The sequence below is a fragment of the Petaurus breviceps genome, unplaced genomic scaffold (genome assembly GCF_028583685.1).
Source record: "Petaurus breviceps papuanus isolate PSGF00001 unplaced genomic scaffold, PetGlider_PUasm1.0 175, whole genome shotgun sequence".
NCBI classification, from domain to species: domain Eukaryota; kingdom Metazoa; phylum Chordata; class Mammalia; order Diprotodontia; family Petauridae; genus Petaurus; species Petaurus breviceps.
In genome coordinates this window covers 61,172,416-61,189,305 of record NW_027185764.1, presented here as the reverse complement: position 1 = coordinate 61,189,305, position 16,890 = coordinate 61,172,416, and the positions used below count along the sequence as shown (strand labels likewise).

The following is a 16,890-nucleotide window of genomic DNA, read 5'->3' as shown; positions in this document are numbered from 1 at the left end:
TTTATTACTATGGGCTTCAATTTTTTTTTATCTGCAAAATGAAAGAACTCTTCTAGATGATCTCTAAGAGCCCTTATAACACTGCTTAATCCTGTGGTCCAAGTAACCAGGAGATTTAAGGTTAAAAGTATAATTCTTTACTCACTGTATCATTCTGTCTTCAGTGAGACTGTATTTTCTCTAGAATATTATCTGTAAGATAAATATGCCCAGGGAAGAAAATTTCCCAACCTCCCACAGTGCTTAAGCTTACATTGGCAGGATTTTACAATCATTATATGATGTTCTAGTTTTGTTGGTAATAACATAATAAAGTTGATTTTTCCTTTATTTGAATGCCTGTAGAACTTTGTATCACTCCTGTACTTTTTACATTTCACAAATATTGTGCTATAGTTAATTGAATGCATATCTTTTATCTTTTACTAACTATAAGGTCCTTGGAGGAAGGGGCAAGAGGCTAACACAATGCTTGCCGTATAGTAGTGCCTTTACAGATTTTTGTTGAACGAATAGATGAATGAATGAATTTACCATTTCTTTTGTTATCTAATTGAAATCCCACCCTTTGAAATTAATGTCCATTTTTGGTTCATTTTATAAATAGATGGAGACTGACAGTCATATCTGTCACCATAATCCATTCTTCAGTTACTATTAACTCAAAAAGAACATAATAGTTCATATTGAGCAAGCAGAGAGGAGACCATGAGCAAGACATGAGACATGAGCAAGACATGTAACCTCTTAGCATCCCTATGCAATTCTCTAAGACTATAATGAGTACCAAAGGAGAGATGAATTTCATTCATTTTATTTCTAGTTCTTCATGATAGAGGTTTCCATAGTAAAAATATTTGTCTACTATGATGTTATATATAAGACCATGATAATCCTTTCTTTATTTGACAAACATTTACATTAGAATACATAACGAAGTAATTATCATTAGGATTATGTGTTACTGGGTAAAAGAAAAAATAGACATTTAGACTTGTGGAATATAAAGACATTCAATATGCAGGAGATTATTAGTGTTTGATAAACTCATTGAAAAAGAAGCCATTATTTTAATAAATGTAACTGGGAAAATTGGTTAGCAGTTTAGCAGGGAATGGATTTAGACTCACATATCCCACCATATCTATGCCCCAGTGAATTCCAGCTGGATGATAGACATTTTTTTTTTAAACTAGCAGAAAAAAATGGGGAAAAAACCCATGAAGCACTTATTTCACTTGTGTAAGGGAGGTAATTTTTTTGTATTTAATAAATAGGAGGGAATAATTAAAGAAGGACTAGATGTACTTACATTAAGATAAATTTCTGTACAACAAAAACAACATAATTAAAAGAAAAATTATAATAATAAATTAACATTTATTAAGTGTCTGCTATGTGCTGGGCACTATGCTAAGCCCTGAGGATACAAATACTTAAAGAGAAAGACAGCCACTGCCCTCAATGAGTTTACAGTTTAATGGAGGAGACAATACAAAAGGCCCCCGAAAAGGGGTTGAGGGAGGAAGGCAAGAGAAGGTACACAACTTGTGGACTGGTGGAGAAGTGTCCCGTCCTGTGGGACCAAGTTATTTGTGGGGCCGAGGAGGACCCAGCCTGCAAAGGAATGGGTGGGAAAGAAGGAGAGAGACCAAGCGAGTTTGTTTTAAGGTCTGATGAAGAAGAGAGAGAGAGCTCTTTATTGCTGGTAAACAAGGCTTATATACTCTTTGAAGAAGTGGGCAGGGAGAGGGATTCTTGTAAACAACTGTTGAAACATTTTGTGGTTAGAACACCTGCTGCCGAAACACTCTGTGGTCAGCAGATTCACAGTGGCATGGTACTCAGGGGTGTGGCCTTCCTGCAGGGGGAAGGGTACTTGGCCCTAAGGCCTTGGTTGCTAACATGTCCCCCTTTTTTCTTTTAAAAAGGTAGGAAACACTTAAACAAAAGACCAGTGAAAGGCCCATCTTAGGCTATGGGGCTGATGTCCCCGGCCAAGACCTATAATGGCAGAGCCCCTGTCTTCTTTGGGTGCATCTGCAGCAAGGTCTGATGTTGCTGGCTCGTGGGCCCCTGTATTCCCATCATGAGCTCTTTCACGGCGTTGGTCAAAACCTTATGATCTATGAAAACATTTCCACACCCTTGAGTACCACAGATCAGCATCTGCACCAGCAAGAGTAGAAAATTGAAGGCCTTCGAGGATGGTCGTAGAAGGAAGGTCGTCACAAGACCCACCGGAGTTAAGCCGATGATAGTGAACAGCAATGGGTTTCCTAAGAGCCGAGTCAATCTGTGATTTAACAAAAGTGGTTAGTTTGTTGAAGGCCCATGGCCCAAAGGAGAGGAGCAACAGAATCCCCACGAGGGGTCCCAAAAGAGTGGGGAGCAAGGTAGTCAGCCAGGGGGATGTAGAGAACCAGTTTTGATACCAGGATTCCTTCTGATCTCTTTCCTTCTTTCTGTTCTCTAAACTTTCTTTAACCCTTTTTAAACTATCTTCTACAAGGCCAAGCTTGTTAGTATAGAAACAGCATTCTTCTTTTAGAGCAGCGCAAAGGCCGCCTTGCTGTAAAAAAAGGAGATCTAGGCCTCGCCTATTTTGCAAGACCACCTCGGCCAAGGAGGCCACAGAGTCTTTAAGATTTTCAAGGCCTGCTTGGAGTTCCTGGAGGTCCCTATCAATAGTTGCACTAAGTTGAGCATATTGCATATTTGAATTGACCAAAGAGGCAATCCCAGTTCCAGTGCCAATGGACCCAAGACCTATGAGGACAGCCAAAGTAAGTGCGGTCAGGGGTTCTCTTTTAGTTCTACTATGTGAATTGGAGCCTTGTTCCCAGAACCGGAGGAATTCGTCTGGGTAGTGGACAGTGAGGTGAGTAAGAAGGGAAACCTCCACACAGTAATCTTTATTTTTCAAAAAGGAGGTCGTAATCACAAAGGTGGTAAGTCCAGAGGAACAGACAAGATAGGAATTATTTGGTGCTGCAATATATTGAAATGAGGCATTAACTATAAGGGAACAATTGCAAACCTGTTCAAGTTGCCTGGGAGGGAGCATAAGCGGTCCCAAAAGACACAGGCTGAGGCCAGAAATGCGACTGAGGGTAAGGCCATGTTTATCCTTTGTTCCCCAGCGCAGGGAAGAGGTGTCATTAGTAAAGGTAAGGTTCCCAAAATGGGCAACTCCTTCATAAAAGGGGGGAGCTGAGGAATAACAAACCCAACAATCTTCTAAGGAATGATTAGTCATTTTGCTAATTGCATATACAGAGGCGTTAACCAAAGAAAGAATAAGTTCAGCGGAGGAAGGGGGTCCATTGGGAAGTGTGGGCCGAAAGGGTTCACTTACTGGTGCTCTAGGTGTAGGGGAAATGGGCAGGGGATTAGGCTTAATTCTGCGCCCCTGAGAAATTCCTGAGTGAAGCTCAGTATTGGGACCAACAACCACAGGCTTATTTTGGTTAGGGATGCTCTTACGGAGCTTGATGGTAAAAGTCAAACCATCATCATATCGTTCTTTGTAAAGCCGAAGTCCCCAAGACACACCCCGGTCCCAGTTAGTATATTTTTTACCGGGTTCTGTAAATTGGATGCGCAGGGGATGGCACCACCCTGAGCACTCTTGTATGTTTGTCCAACCCGGAGTCCCGGTGCCCTGATGTGTATAATTGGCTTTGACCGTAATAAAATCCCAGGAGGAGGAGGGATGCCAGTAGGTGTCCCCAGTGGTTTCTCAGCCCCAACTGTGGCAATAGTAATCTGCCAAGCCTCTGCACTTGTAGTTCAGGGCGCGATTTCTATGATAACCGGGACAGACATAAAAGGGAAGTGCTCTTAACATACTCCTTTGGCTAACTGAGCCACAGCCCCCCCATGAGTCAAGGCCCCACCTCCCAGGAGGGGAGGGAGACAAGGGGGCTTGCTGTTGGTCGCCATACCCTTCCAAATCCCAGTTGGCTGGTGCCCCTAAAGCTAATTTGCAAAGATCAGGGTATAGGGTAGGCCACCAGTCTTCAGATATTATTTTTGACTCATTTTTTGACTTATTTTTGACTCACTCCACACTGTATCACCTGCCCCATTTATTACCAGCCAGGTATGGTTGAGAAGCTGGTACGAAGTGCCAGGGATGGCCCCGAAGATGACAAACAGGCAAAGGATCATTGTGATGTCCGGCAGGCTCGTCTGGTTCATGACGTCTCCTGAAACAAAGCACAGTTAGAAGACTTCTCAGGGAGATCCCTGGGCGAGTTGTGAAGTTTTATCAGGCGCTCTGGAAGCCATCTGGCGTTTTGTGCTTGTGTATCATAGACGCAGGCATGTCCTTTGCCCCAGATAAGGACTGGGTCAGGGCCTTGCCATTTATTGGACAGTGGATCTTTCCACATGGCCTGTGCATAAGTGCTTGCCGTGGATGAATGCCAGAGGCGGTCGGCAGCGGTTTTGCCATTAGCGTCATAAGTGAGGAAATTCAAAACAAACATTGCATGGTTTAGGAGGGTGAATTTGAAATTCCCTGCTCTGGGGTATAACATATCCCCCCCCTGATTGTAATTTTAAGATCATATTTTTTAATGTTTGATGAGCTCTTTCAACTATGCCTTGGCCTTGAGGGTTATATGGGATGCCTGTGATGTGCTTAATCCCCAGTTGGGCGCAGAACTGTCGGAAAGCAATGCTAGTGTAACCAGGTCCATTATCAGTTTTGATAGTTTGGGGCTGTGGGAGGACCGCTAGGGAGGCAAGAATGTGATAAATCACATGTTTAGAAGCTTCGCCTGTTTGGAGGGATGCAAAGAGGAAGCCGCTAAAGGTGTCAATGGAGACATGAACATATTTCAATTTACCAAAAGGTGGATAATGGGTAACATCCATTTGCCATATTCCCCCGGGCATTAACCCCCGGGGATTTACTCCCAAATGAGGTTCAGGTAGGAGGGTCAGGCAGCCCTTGCACTGACGCACTATTTGTCGTGCTTGTTCACGAGTGATGGAGTATCACAACCTAAGGGTTTGTGCATTAAGGTGGTGCAAGGCATGGGCTTTTTGTGCAGCAGAAAGAGGGGAGTCGGTGAGAGCAATGGACACCAGTTGAGTGGCTTGATCGACTTTATCATTTCCTTCTGCCAATGGACCCGGCAGGCCTGAATGGGCCCGGACGTGACCAATGAAAAAAGGGGCAATTCGGGCAAGAATAAGGCGTTGAAGTTCTGCAAATAAGGGAGAGGCATTAGTCGAAGGGCGAATGAAAGGAACTGTTTCCAGAAGGGGGACAGAGTGTGCTATATAATAAGCACTATCAGTATACAAATTAAAAGGCTCTTGCAAGAGCTCAAAGACCTTAATAATGGCTACAAGCTCAACTAATTGTGCAGATAAAAAATGGGTATCAAAGCGGGATACCTGACCATCAATGCTAAATGCAGCAACACCCGTGGAAGAGCCGTCGGTGAAAACCAAGCGGGCTCCTTGAATTGGTGTTGTTTTTGTTCCTTTGGGGAAAACCACAGGCGTCCTTTGCAGAAAATGAATCAGTCTATTTGAAGGAAAATGATTATCAATAGTACCATGAAAGGAAATAGAACTAATTGCCCAATCATCATCATTCTGAACGAGCCACTGTACTTGTGCAGCAGTATAGGGGGATACAATATGATCGGGGTCTTTACCAAAAAGTTTTAAGGCAGCCCCCCTGCCAAGGCGCAAGAGGGTAGCAACCAAATGGGGATAGGTGGGTAAAATCTTAGAGGGGGATGCGGGCAAATGGATCCAAAAAAGCGGCTCTCGTTGCCAAAGCAATCCCGTGGGCGCAAAGGGGGTGGGAAATATGAGGAGCCAAAGGGGTTGAAGGGGTGCATAATACCCTATGTGCTGATCACAAATGGCGCGCTCAACCGTAATAAGAGCTTTGCGCGCCTCAGGAGTAAGGTGGCGGGGGGAGGATGGGTCAGAATCCCCTTTCAAAATGTCAAACAGGGGCCTTAACTCTCCTGTAGTGAGTTTCAAATAAGGTCTCAGCCAGTTGATATCTCCAAGGAGCCTCTGGAAGTCATTAAGTGTGTGAAGGCAGTCTACCCTTAATTGGAGTTTTTGTGAGAAGACATGATTAGTGAGGAGCTCAAAACCCAAAAACAACTGGGGAGGCTGGGTTTGGATCTTTTCAGGGGAAATAAAGAGCCCGCGGGACTGTAGAGCCGCAACGAGCGATTGACAGATTTTGGACAGGTACGGCTCATCAGGTCCTGCTAGGAGGATGTCATCCATATAGTGGATAATATAAATCTCCGGGTGGCGCAACCGGAATGGATCTATAGTCTGGGCCACAAACTTCTGGCAAAGAGTAGGGCTGTTGGCCATGCCTTGGGGGAGGACCCTCCATTGGAAATGGGGAGAAGGGCCCACACAATTAACTATAGGGAGGCTAAAGGCAAAATGTTTGCAATCATCAGGATGTAAGGGGATGGAAAAGAATCAATCCTTTAAATCAATAATGATCTTAGAAAATCCTTTCGGAATGGCTACAGGGGAGGGGAGCCCCGGTTGAAGTGCTCCCATAGGGATCATGGTTTTATTAACTGCCCTAAGATGATGCAGTAAGCACTACCTTCATGAATGCTTTTGTATAACAAAAATGGGGGTATTCCAAGGTGATGTGGAGGGCTCAATGTGCCCTGCAGCCAGTTGTTCCTGCACTAATTCTACAGCTGCAGCTAGCTTTGTTATGGATAAGGGCCACTGGTCGATCCAGACGGGAAGGTCATCCTTCCAGGTGATTTTGTCTGCCTGGTGTGCAGGGGGACCAGTGGCCCTTACGAAAAATGGTTGTGGAAGCCCAAGCCTGCACGACCCACCTTAGGGGCAGTCCATACGGGGGTCAAACGTCCCTGTTTGTTTTTTCCAAGACCTTGTCCTGGGAGGAATCCCTGGGAGAGCATCTGCTGAGCCACAATCACATTGGGGCTGCACATAATGACTCCCATCTGAGAAAGGATGTCCCTACCCCAGAGATTAACAGGCAGTCCAGGGACCACAAACGGCTGGACAGTACCAGCATTTCCTTCATCATCTTTCCAGGGTAACCATTGGGAGCTTTGGAGGGTGTTCCTGGACTGACCAATGCCTTGTAAGTAGGTTATGGAGGTCTGCAAGGGCCAAGCAGTGGGCCAGGCTTCTTGTGACAAAACGGTAGAGTCGGCCCCAGAATCTAAAATACCTTCAAAAATCCTACCCTGTATTGTGAGTTTAAGAGTAGGGCGTTCCTGAGAGATGGACTGGACCCAGTACAGGTCGGATGATCCGGGCCGGGATACTCCGTGCCTTTTGGCAAGGGCAGGGTAAGCAGTATCCAGGGGGAGCGGCAAAGCCTGAGCCAAGCGTTGTCCCTTATCAATTGAGACGGGGCCATAGGGGGCGGTAGCAAGCAGCTGAATCTCCCCGGTATAGTCATTATCAACCAGGGAGGGGTGAATCATCAGGCCAGCAAGGGTGGAGGACGAGGGGCCCATAATAAAGAAATAAGAATTCGGTGGGGGAGGGCCAAAGACACCCGTAGGAATGGTCTGTACCCCATCTTCTGGATTCAATATTGTGGGGGAGGCGGCACATAGGTCCAACCCTGCGCTCCCTGTTGTTGCTTGGCAAAGGGGGGGTACTGGGCAGACGGGCTGTTCCCCGAGGCTCGTACAAAGGGAATGGGTTGAGGGGCCCAGGCCCCTCCGGCTGTTTCCCAGATGGGAGGGTAAGGGTTGGCCGTCCATATCAGTGACGGACTGACAGGTATTGGCCCAATGTTTCCCCTTACAACAACGAGGGCAAACAGTGGAGGGTTGATTTAGCTGTTTTGGAGGGCCTGCAGAGGGTGGGGTGTCCCCAGGGCATTGGCGAGCAAAATGACCGGGCTGGCCGCACCGGAAACAATGTCTAGGAGGCCCGCCTACTTGGAATGCCACTCCTATAGCTAAATGCACGGCATGTGACATTTTGGAAGCAAGGGGGTCTATATCGCGGCACAAGAACCATCTCATCAAGGGATTTATCTCTCCATTTGCTGCTTAGTACAGCTCAGCAGGCATTATTAGCATTCTCATAAGCTAAGCGCTTAACAAGTTGGTCATTAGCAGCCTCCTGCCCCAGGGTCCTCTCAGTGGCTTCTAATAGGTGGCTGACATATTCAGAAAAATCTTCCTGCCCTCCCTGAACGATTTTATTAAGGGGGGGCAAAGGGGGAGCCAGTGTTGGGCAGGGATCGCCACGCGGCAAGGGCTGCGTTGGTGGTCTGGGCAAAAGCCCCACAGGGAAACACCGCTGTAGGTCTTCTACCGCATATTTCCCTTGTCCACTAAGTTTCTCATAAGTCCAGTTCGCAGAAGGCGAACGTGGAGATTTCAAGTTAGCAGCGGCAGCGGACTGGCAGCGATCGAAAAAATCTGCCTTCCAGGTTAGGAATTGCCCGCGTGAAAGGACTGCTTGAACTACAGGGACCCATTCTCCGGGGAGCATATGGCCTCCACAGGACATGGCCTCAAGGGCTGAGTGTGAAAGGCGCATTAGGTCCGTAAGATTTGACTGCGGTGTTCAGATCCTTTAAGGTCTTAAAATTTAATTTACAGAACCCTGCAGGGGGAGTGCCTTGTGCCGCATGAGTCTCATCGTCACTTTTGTTTTCATTCTCATTCTCCCCCTCACTATCCGATTCCCCCTGCGAGTCATCAGTAGCGGGGGGCTTTACGGCAGAAGTGGAGGGGCCATCGGAAGGGGGGGAGGACTTATCGGAGTGGGTTACTACAGGAAAGGTTAACCTTACATCTTTGGTTTTACGAGAGGGTCCCTTCTGGCGGGAAGGCGGGGGAGGAGCAACTGAGGGGCCTGAAGCCGGGAGGAGAACAGAATTATGCAGCGTTTTCTGTAAGGAGGAGAGCTTAGTAGAAAGCTGAAAAAACTGCTTCTGGAGGTCAAGGACATCCCGAAGTTCATTAACCTGGGTGGAAAGCTGATTTCTAGCTTCTGTGAGGGTGGCAGGGGATAAGCCAGGCGAAAGAAGGGCAGGTGCACAAGTCTGAACCACATAAGGAGGAGAAATTCGATGGGGGCTTGTGTTGAGGAGAGGTCCAAGGGGCCCATCAGGGTCATTATAACGAGCTGCCTCATCCTCCAAGGTTGCCGCATTCCCAGGGTCTAAAATATCACTGCTGGATTTTTTGTAAATATTGGAAAGTTAAGGGAGTCGGCCGTAGGTGGCTCCTCCTTGGGAAGGGGGGGATAGAGGGGTTGTCTCGGGGCTACGGGCATGTCTGTTACCACCGACGGGGGCCAAGAGGGCTCTTTACTGGCGGGGGGCAAGGAGGCCAAGGAGGCTGCTCGGGACAGGGGGCGGAGGCAGAACTCCCGACTGACAGTAATTGTTGGTTATTTGGGTCCCTGTGGGCTGCTTCTACAGTATCCCTAATGAGGCCCCAATAAGAGAAGACAGTCACAGGGATCGCCTCCGGACCTTCTGTTTGCAATTTTCTATTTAGATCCCTGCCAACTTTCTGCCACTTGCCAGGGTGAATCTCTGGCCCATTTACAATGAACCAAGGGAAACATCATCCACAAATAAAAAAAACTTAACTAAATCTTTTTTCTTAACTTTTACTCCCCTTTCCCTGAGTAATGATTTAAGGTCCTTTATAAAGACCTGTTCCTTAGATAATTTCTTACCCATGAGTATGAGACGGACGAATTCAACTTACCGAGGATGGAGGCTTCTCACAGCCGGGGGGGGCTTTCTCACCGCAAAAGAAGGGGTTGTGCTAGGCACTGGTCCATCTGGCAAGGGTCCGTGCCTGTTGCGCGCCACTTGTCCCGTCCTGCAGGACCAAGTTAATCGTGGGGCCGAGGAGGACCCAGCCTGCAAAGGAATGGGTGGGAAAGAAGGAGAGAGACCATGCGAGTTTGTTTTAAGGTCTGATGAAGAAGAGAGAGAGCTCTTTATTGCTGGTAAACAAGGCTTATATACTCTTTGAAGAAGTGGGCGGGGAGAGGGATTCTTGTAAACAACTGTTGAAACATTTTGTGGTTAGAACACCTGCTGCCGAAACACTCTGTGGTCAGCAGATTCATGCGGCATGGTACTGGGCGGGAGGGGGGGGTGGCCTTCCTGCAGGGGGAAGGGTACTTGGCCCTAAGGCCTTGGTTGCTAACAGAGAAGTCAGTCAGAATAGCCCCAAAGGGGTGCAGCCAGGTGAGAAACAAGATCTCTGAACTGAGCTGTCTTCTTTAATGGATTAGAGTTCACAACTCTACTCTCCAATCGGGATGGCAGAAGGTGGTGATGAGGTAGAATTCCAGAGCTGATGAAATCTTATAGGATGACAAGGTTTCCAAAGGAGTATAGCCAAGTAAGATATTTACAAACAGATTGGTAAAGTATGACAGATAAAAAACCTGAAATAAACTCGATACATATAAATAAAAATAACAGAATCAAAGGATAGAAACAATTTTCAAAGGAGGAAACAGTGGTAATAATTGTTTGAAAAAATGCTTGACAATCAATGAAATACAAATTGAAACAACATTGAAGTACCACTTCATACCTATCAAATTTCCCAAGATAATTTTAAAAGCAAGGAAACTGAGTGCTGGCAGGGTTTCAGAGAATTAGGTACAAGCTGCTACAGAGAATCAGGTACACCTTATTCACTGGTAGTAGAATTGCAAATCCATGTAATATTTTTTGGAGCAATCTGGCAATATGTACTGAACATTACCAAAAAAAAAAAAAAAAAAAAACCCCAAACTATACCCTTTGACCCATTGATTCCATTGCTAAAACTATATCCTGAAAATTTTATTTAAAATCAATAAATTCATCAGAGATGTTCACAGAAACATTATTTGTAGTTGCAAAAAATTGAAAGCAGCTTAATGATGAACATTAAGGGAATTTTAAGGTAAATTTAGGTATGGTAATATCATAATACCATAATGTGATTACGGTTGGCAAATGGCATAGGACCAGATCTGATTTGAGTTACTCTGGTTGCTCGAATTTAAGCCATCAAACAGTCAAAAAAAAGCACAGAAAAGATTATAGAAGCCACATATAGAAACTTAACCACAGCATAGAAAAGATTATAGCATTGATTCAGTTGGATACAGCTTACCCACTTCTGTGTTAACCATGCTGGTTCAGTTGTCAGAAGCATGTGACAAGTCAGAGGAAAAAGCTCTTGATTCTTCATGGGCTGATTTTTGCATTTATGTGAACAGGGAATTATATCAGTGGTTTGACCCAGTGGCAGCAAGCAGTTTCCTGAACATCAGCAGAATGGGCAACAGTGGGCAACAGAGGATTTGGGTCCCAGTGGATAACAGAACGCGGAAAATCCAGTGTAGCCCTTAACTTTTTATAATCAGGACCTGATAAGGCCCCTCCACACTGCTGCCTACATAGTACTTAATGTTCCCTGGCCCATCAGCTAGGACCTTTTCCCTGGAAGCACAACGGATAGGAAGGAGATAACAAATATTTTCTTCTTTAGAGGCTTCTGCTCAGGCAATCTCATTCTGCAGTGAATGGACAGACTGTTTGATGTTCCTCCTGTCTTCAGAAAGCAAGACATCTCCAAACAGTTCTACCTTTGGTCCTCAAAGCCCTTCTTGAAGTGTTGTCAGTTCCTGGGTACCAACCTGATAGGAATTCCCAGGGCTATTATCAGTTCCAGATTATAGTAAGCAGAACGATAAGATGGGCCTCCCTGTGCTGATGTCCACATTAGTGCCAGCCCTGTTGCTGCTCTGCTGGTTGGGCCCATGGGAGCTGTTGATATCGAGCACTCCTCTGTCCTGCTGTGACCACCCTTCTCCATCCCCCCCCCCCCCCAGCAACCCTCCTTCCCCCAGGTTCTAGGACCAGGGTAATAGAAGGCAGTTCTTTCCTAGGCAAGTGCTGCATCCCTGTTCTGGGACTCCACTGTCCCTGGCTAGTCTACTGCATTGATGAGCTAAGGAACAGCCGCAAGTATGGCTCAAGCAACTACAAGGGATTCTGGCCAGGCCAAGGCTGGCCTTCTTCTCATAAGTAGTTATTTTAACTCATGCTACAGATTCCACATCCACAGACTCCTATTGGTGTCTTGAACTTACATAGCTGCCATCAAGGCTAGGAATGTTCATTGAGCATTCATTCATCTATTCTTAGGAGATAAAAACAGAAAGCAAAATAGATGGTAAAGATTCTTCTGACCAATATGTGTGCTCTAGATGCCAGATGTGAATAGTTGGCATTTCTGCCAAGGGCTCCTGCAGAGTGGGCCCCAGCACAGGCCCTCATCTACCCTTGGGAGTCTCAGTGAGAATGAGAGGGACAGTTCAAAGGAGCAAATGAGGAAGCAGTCTCTCCTCCTTTTGTCCATATCCCTGGTTCTAAAAGGGTTTCTGGATTCCTGGGGAGCATCAATCCTTTCAAGGATTGGGAAGGACACTGTGTCTTGCACCACATTTCCAATGAAGTCCATATGGCACAATTCCTAATTGCCTCCCAAATGCCATATAAAAAGTGCTAAGTAGTTCATTCATCACAATTCTTAGATAATCCCTAAGTTGCAGTCTCCAGGGAGGGTCCAGGCCTACCAAAGCTTTTGGTCCTAGAGATCACAATTACATAAACCCCCATTCAAAATTTGTGCACGTTCAACAAAAAACATATTGTAGAATTTATTATATGTATTGGCATGGTTCTTTTTAAAAAAATTTTGGAGGCAATCAGGGTTAAGTAACTTACCCAGGGTTATACAGCTAGTAAGGCCAGATTTGAACTCAAGTCCTCCTGATTCCAGGGCTAGTATTCTTTTCCACCATACCATTTAACTGCCCCTGTGGCACAGTTCTTAAAGATGCAGAGCACACACTCTTTTCTCTCTAGCTGCTGAATGTCTGCAAATACTTTGCTCTCTAATCCAGGTCCATGGAGGACTTTTCACCTTATTCTGCCATAGCTACCTCCTCTGGCTGCTATAATCAAAAGTACCACCTCCAGAATCACAGAGGTCTAAGGATTCAAGGCTCCTTATCAGAATGTCTAATCACTCTGGATTCCTCTTCTTCTACATCATCTTTCCTTACTTCATTTAGGTCATTCCAATCCATTCATGCTAACTATTGCCAAGTGTTGTAATTGAGCTTGACTCAGACCAGTTTGGTGGTTCAGGTTCAAGATTGGAATGAAATAAGAAATTATAAGCCACCTAACAGTAAACAAAAAGGTTTACAATCAACAAAAAAGTTATTAACTTTAACATGGAAAAGATATTCAGCAGGGTATAGCATTGATTCATTTGGGAACTGTTTCTTCGTCTCTGTGTCGGCCATGCTTGTGCGTAGAAGTGGGTGCCAAGTCAGAGGGAGGAGTACCTCATGGGCCAGCTTTTAGCTTAGTTTGTGTGTGGTAAATGTTGTTCCTATAACTAAGTCTGAGGAATGCAAGGAAATATGGCCTCTTTGCTCTGTAATTTCATTATTTCTTCCCTGGGACCTTCATTGGTTTTTCTGTTATCTAAGTAGAATTCAGCTTCCTTTTGATGAGGAATGCCCTTGAACAACTGGTATCCTTGACAACAAACTTGTATCCAGACCCCCTGAACTAGTGCCTTTGACAATAACTTGTGTCCAGATAAGACCCCCGAAGACCTGAACTAATCAATCACATTCTAGCACTTAGCTGATAACTGACCAAGGGGCTTTCCCAAGACATTATATGCTCTGAGCAAGCTCAGTGCCCACCGTGCTTGTCTGACAGTAATCTTAGGGCTAATTAACATCTCATATGCATAGTAATATAGCCCCCCTTTGAGGGGGATCAGACTTTAGGATGGGAAATAGCATGCACAGGACATTGATGTCGTCACCCCTTGTGCATATTCTCCTCTCCCCCCCCACCTCATCTTCCTGTTAAGAAGGCACTTTGCCTGTATAGAAGCCCCGGCTTTGCCCAGTAAGGATGCAGCTGCTGCTGCTCCCGCTTCCCTTAGAGGGCTGCTGCAGAACAACCTTTACTTAACTTGGAGACAGCCTGATTGAATTCTTCTGAGATGACACCATGAGACACACACACACACACACACACACGCTTTGAACCCTAATGCTTTTAGTGATTTCTTCATTTGCATCTTTACAGGCATCATGTATGTGGTTCTGTTGGTTACTTTTATTTCACTTTGCATTAGTTCATGTGATCTTCCTGTGTTCCTCTGAATTTATCACGTCTTTTCTTCCTGCTTAGTAATATTCCATTCTAATACTGATTGTTGACATATTTTTAAAAAAAGTTTATTAAGATCTTTGTTTTTACTTTAGCTTTTACACATTTATACCCTGACTTTCCCCTACCCAGAAAATCAGCCCTTGTAACAAATAACAAAAAAAAGGGGAAAAAACTACTTCAGCAAAACTAGCCAGCACATCAACCAAGTAACAGCTTAGGTATTGTTCCAGTGTACACAATGACCACCCCTGGTGCCCACCTCTGCAAAGAGGGAAGAAGGGACATTTCCTCATCTTTTCTTCACTGCCTGACTCATTTGTTATACAGCACTCAATTTTGTGGGGTTATGTCGTTTGTGTAGTTGTATACCCTGTTTTCCCATCTTTGCTTACTTTTCATCATCCAGGTTTTTCCTTTGTATGTTTTATATTCATAACTGTTTATAGAATATTAAAATGCCATGACATCCATGTCCACTATTTGTTTGACTATTCCTCAGTGGATAATTAGTTTCTAGTTTTTTGCTACCATAAAAAGGGTTCTATAAATATTCTAGTGTAAATGATAGATTTCTTTTTGTCTTTAATGTACTTGGAGTATACTGAGTACTGAGATTTCTGGATCAAAAGACGTGGACATTTTAGTGACTTTCTTATAATTGCAAATTGTTTTGTGGAATAATTGAAGTAATTTACAGCTCTGCTAATGGTATGTTTTGTGTGTATCTTTGACCCACAGCATGTCCTGAAGTGAAATCTCAGAGTTGTTTTTAATTTAAATTTCTCATATTATTTAGTGATTTGGAATATATTGGAGGAATGGTTCTTGGTATTGTATATTTGTCAGTACCACATATATTTTGAAGATTAGACTTTTATTGATGATTTTAATGCAAATATTTTCCCATTCCACTCTTTTTCTTTTCTGTCTTCATTGATTTTATTTGAATGAAAACTTTTTAATTTTACATAGTCAAAATTATCTGTTTTATCTTTTATTATCTCTGTGCACTTTTTGGTTAAGAATTCTCCCTTTAGACTCATGATGGAAAGGGCTATCCATATCCAGAGAAAGAATTATGGAGTCTGAATGCAGATTGAAGCAAACTACTTGCTCTCTCTCTCTTTTGTTTTTTGTTCCTTCTTTCTAGTTGTCCATTCCATTGGTTATAATCCTTCTTTATGACTTGACTAATGTTTAATGTGAAGGTATTGTAGAACCTATATCAGATTGCATGCTGCCGTGGAGGGGAGGGGTAAACAGAGGAAGGGGGAGAAAATTTGAAACTTAAAAGCTTGTAGAAGAATGTTGTAAACTAAAAGTAAATTAATTAAAAGAGAAGAAATCTCCTTTTACCCATATTTATAAAAAAAAGTACACGATCTTATTTTCTTCTAGCAGTTTAAAAAAATTCAGGTCACATCTATTTTATACTTGGAACACTTAAAAATATAAAGCTAACGAAATAGAAGTAGAATTTATATTTGTATATAACATTTCCTTTAAAAAGTTCAAAATATTACATAAATCACAGATTTGTAATTTCTTTGCTCCAGGTTTCTAACAGGTACCCCTCTTTGCCTTAGTACCTATGTCTTTGTAAATTATTGTGGTTACAAAAAATTAATTTCTTATTAGCAATCCTTTTAGTATTAAGACTTATTGACCTTAGCTAGACAGATGCTTGGATGACAGACACAGTTGGTAGCCTGTTCTACCGCAGTTTGGTCAGCCTTGCCAGAGCCATATGTGAAATATTGTGGAGGATGTAAATAGTACCATAAAAAATCCAACTTTCATTTTGAGGAAGAATAATAGGCAATAGTAGGCAAAGTAAAAGAAGAGAGAAATGAAAGGAAAGACCATGTGATAAGAGGCAGTATGGTAGAATAGACAGCATAATGGACCTGGTAGGATTGGCTTCAAAACCTACCTCGGACCTTAACTAGCAGAGGCAAGACGCTTGACATCTCTCAGCCTTATTTTCCTCATCTGTAAAATGGGGATCATAAAATCATAGATTTAGAGTTGTAACATATCTTAGAGGTCATCTAGTCCAGCCCTTCATTTTACAGTTTAGAAAACTGATCCCCAGAGATATTCGGTTATATGCCCAAAGTTTTATAGTTAGTTGTAGAAATGGGATTTGAACTAAGGTCCTAGAATCCAGGTTTATCATGCTCCACACACCAAATTGCCTCCCAAAATAGTGATCCCCAAAATGATACACCTGTAGAGTGGGAATTTCATGTAGTGAAGACTTGACTAGTGTAAAAGATGATGAGGAACGTTGTTGAATCTTCTTTTCAGACTAAATATTAATAGATGCATAACCACATGCAGGGAAAAAGCTCTAGGAGACTGTGTGTTTTTACATGCATGTATGAGCACACATGTGTAAGAGAACACTTAGCCAGTTGTGTTTAATCTTATTGGATTGTATTTACATATATTTATGGAGGTAGAAGTTAATTCCAGGATAGAAGACTTGAAATACGGGAAGAAGTTACTTGGAACTATCTACTGGAAGAGCTTTAACAACATGATTATGCTTAAAATATTTGTGAGAAACAAATGAGATAATGTGGATAACATTTTCTGCAAACTTTAAAGTGCTGTGTAAATGTTGACTTTCA

At 43.7% G+C, this 16,890-nt stretch overlaps 1 protein-coding gene across 2 annotated transcripts in view; it reads left to right on the top strand.

The window, feature by feature from the left end:
• The window catches only part of GNE (glucosamine (UDP-N-acetyl)-2-epimerase/N-acetylmannosamine kinase), a 115,716-nt gene that overhangs the window by 44,167 nt on the left and 54,659 nt on the right, over positions 1-16,890 (top strand). The gene's annotated exons all lie outside the window — the stretch shown is intronic.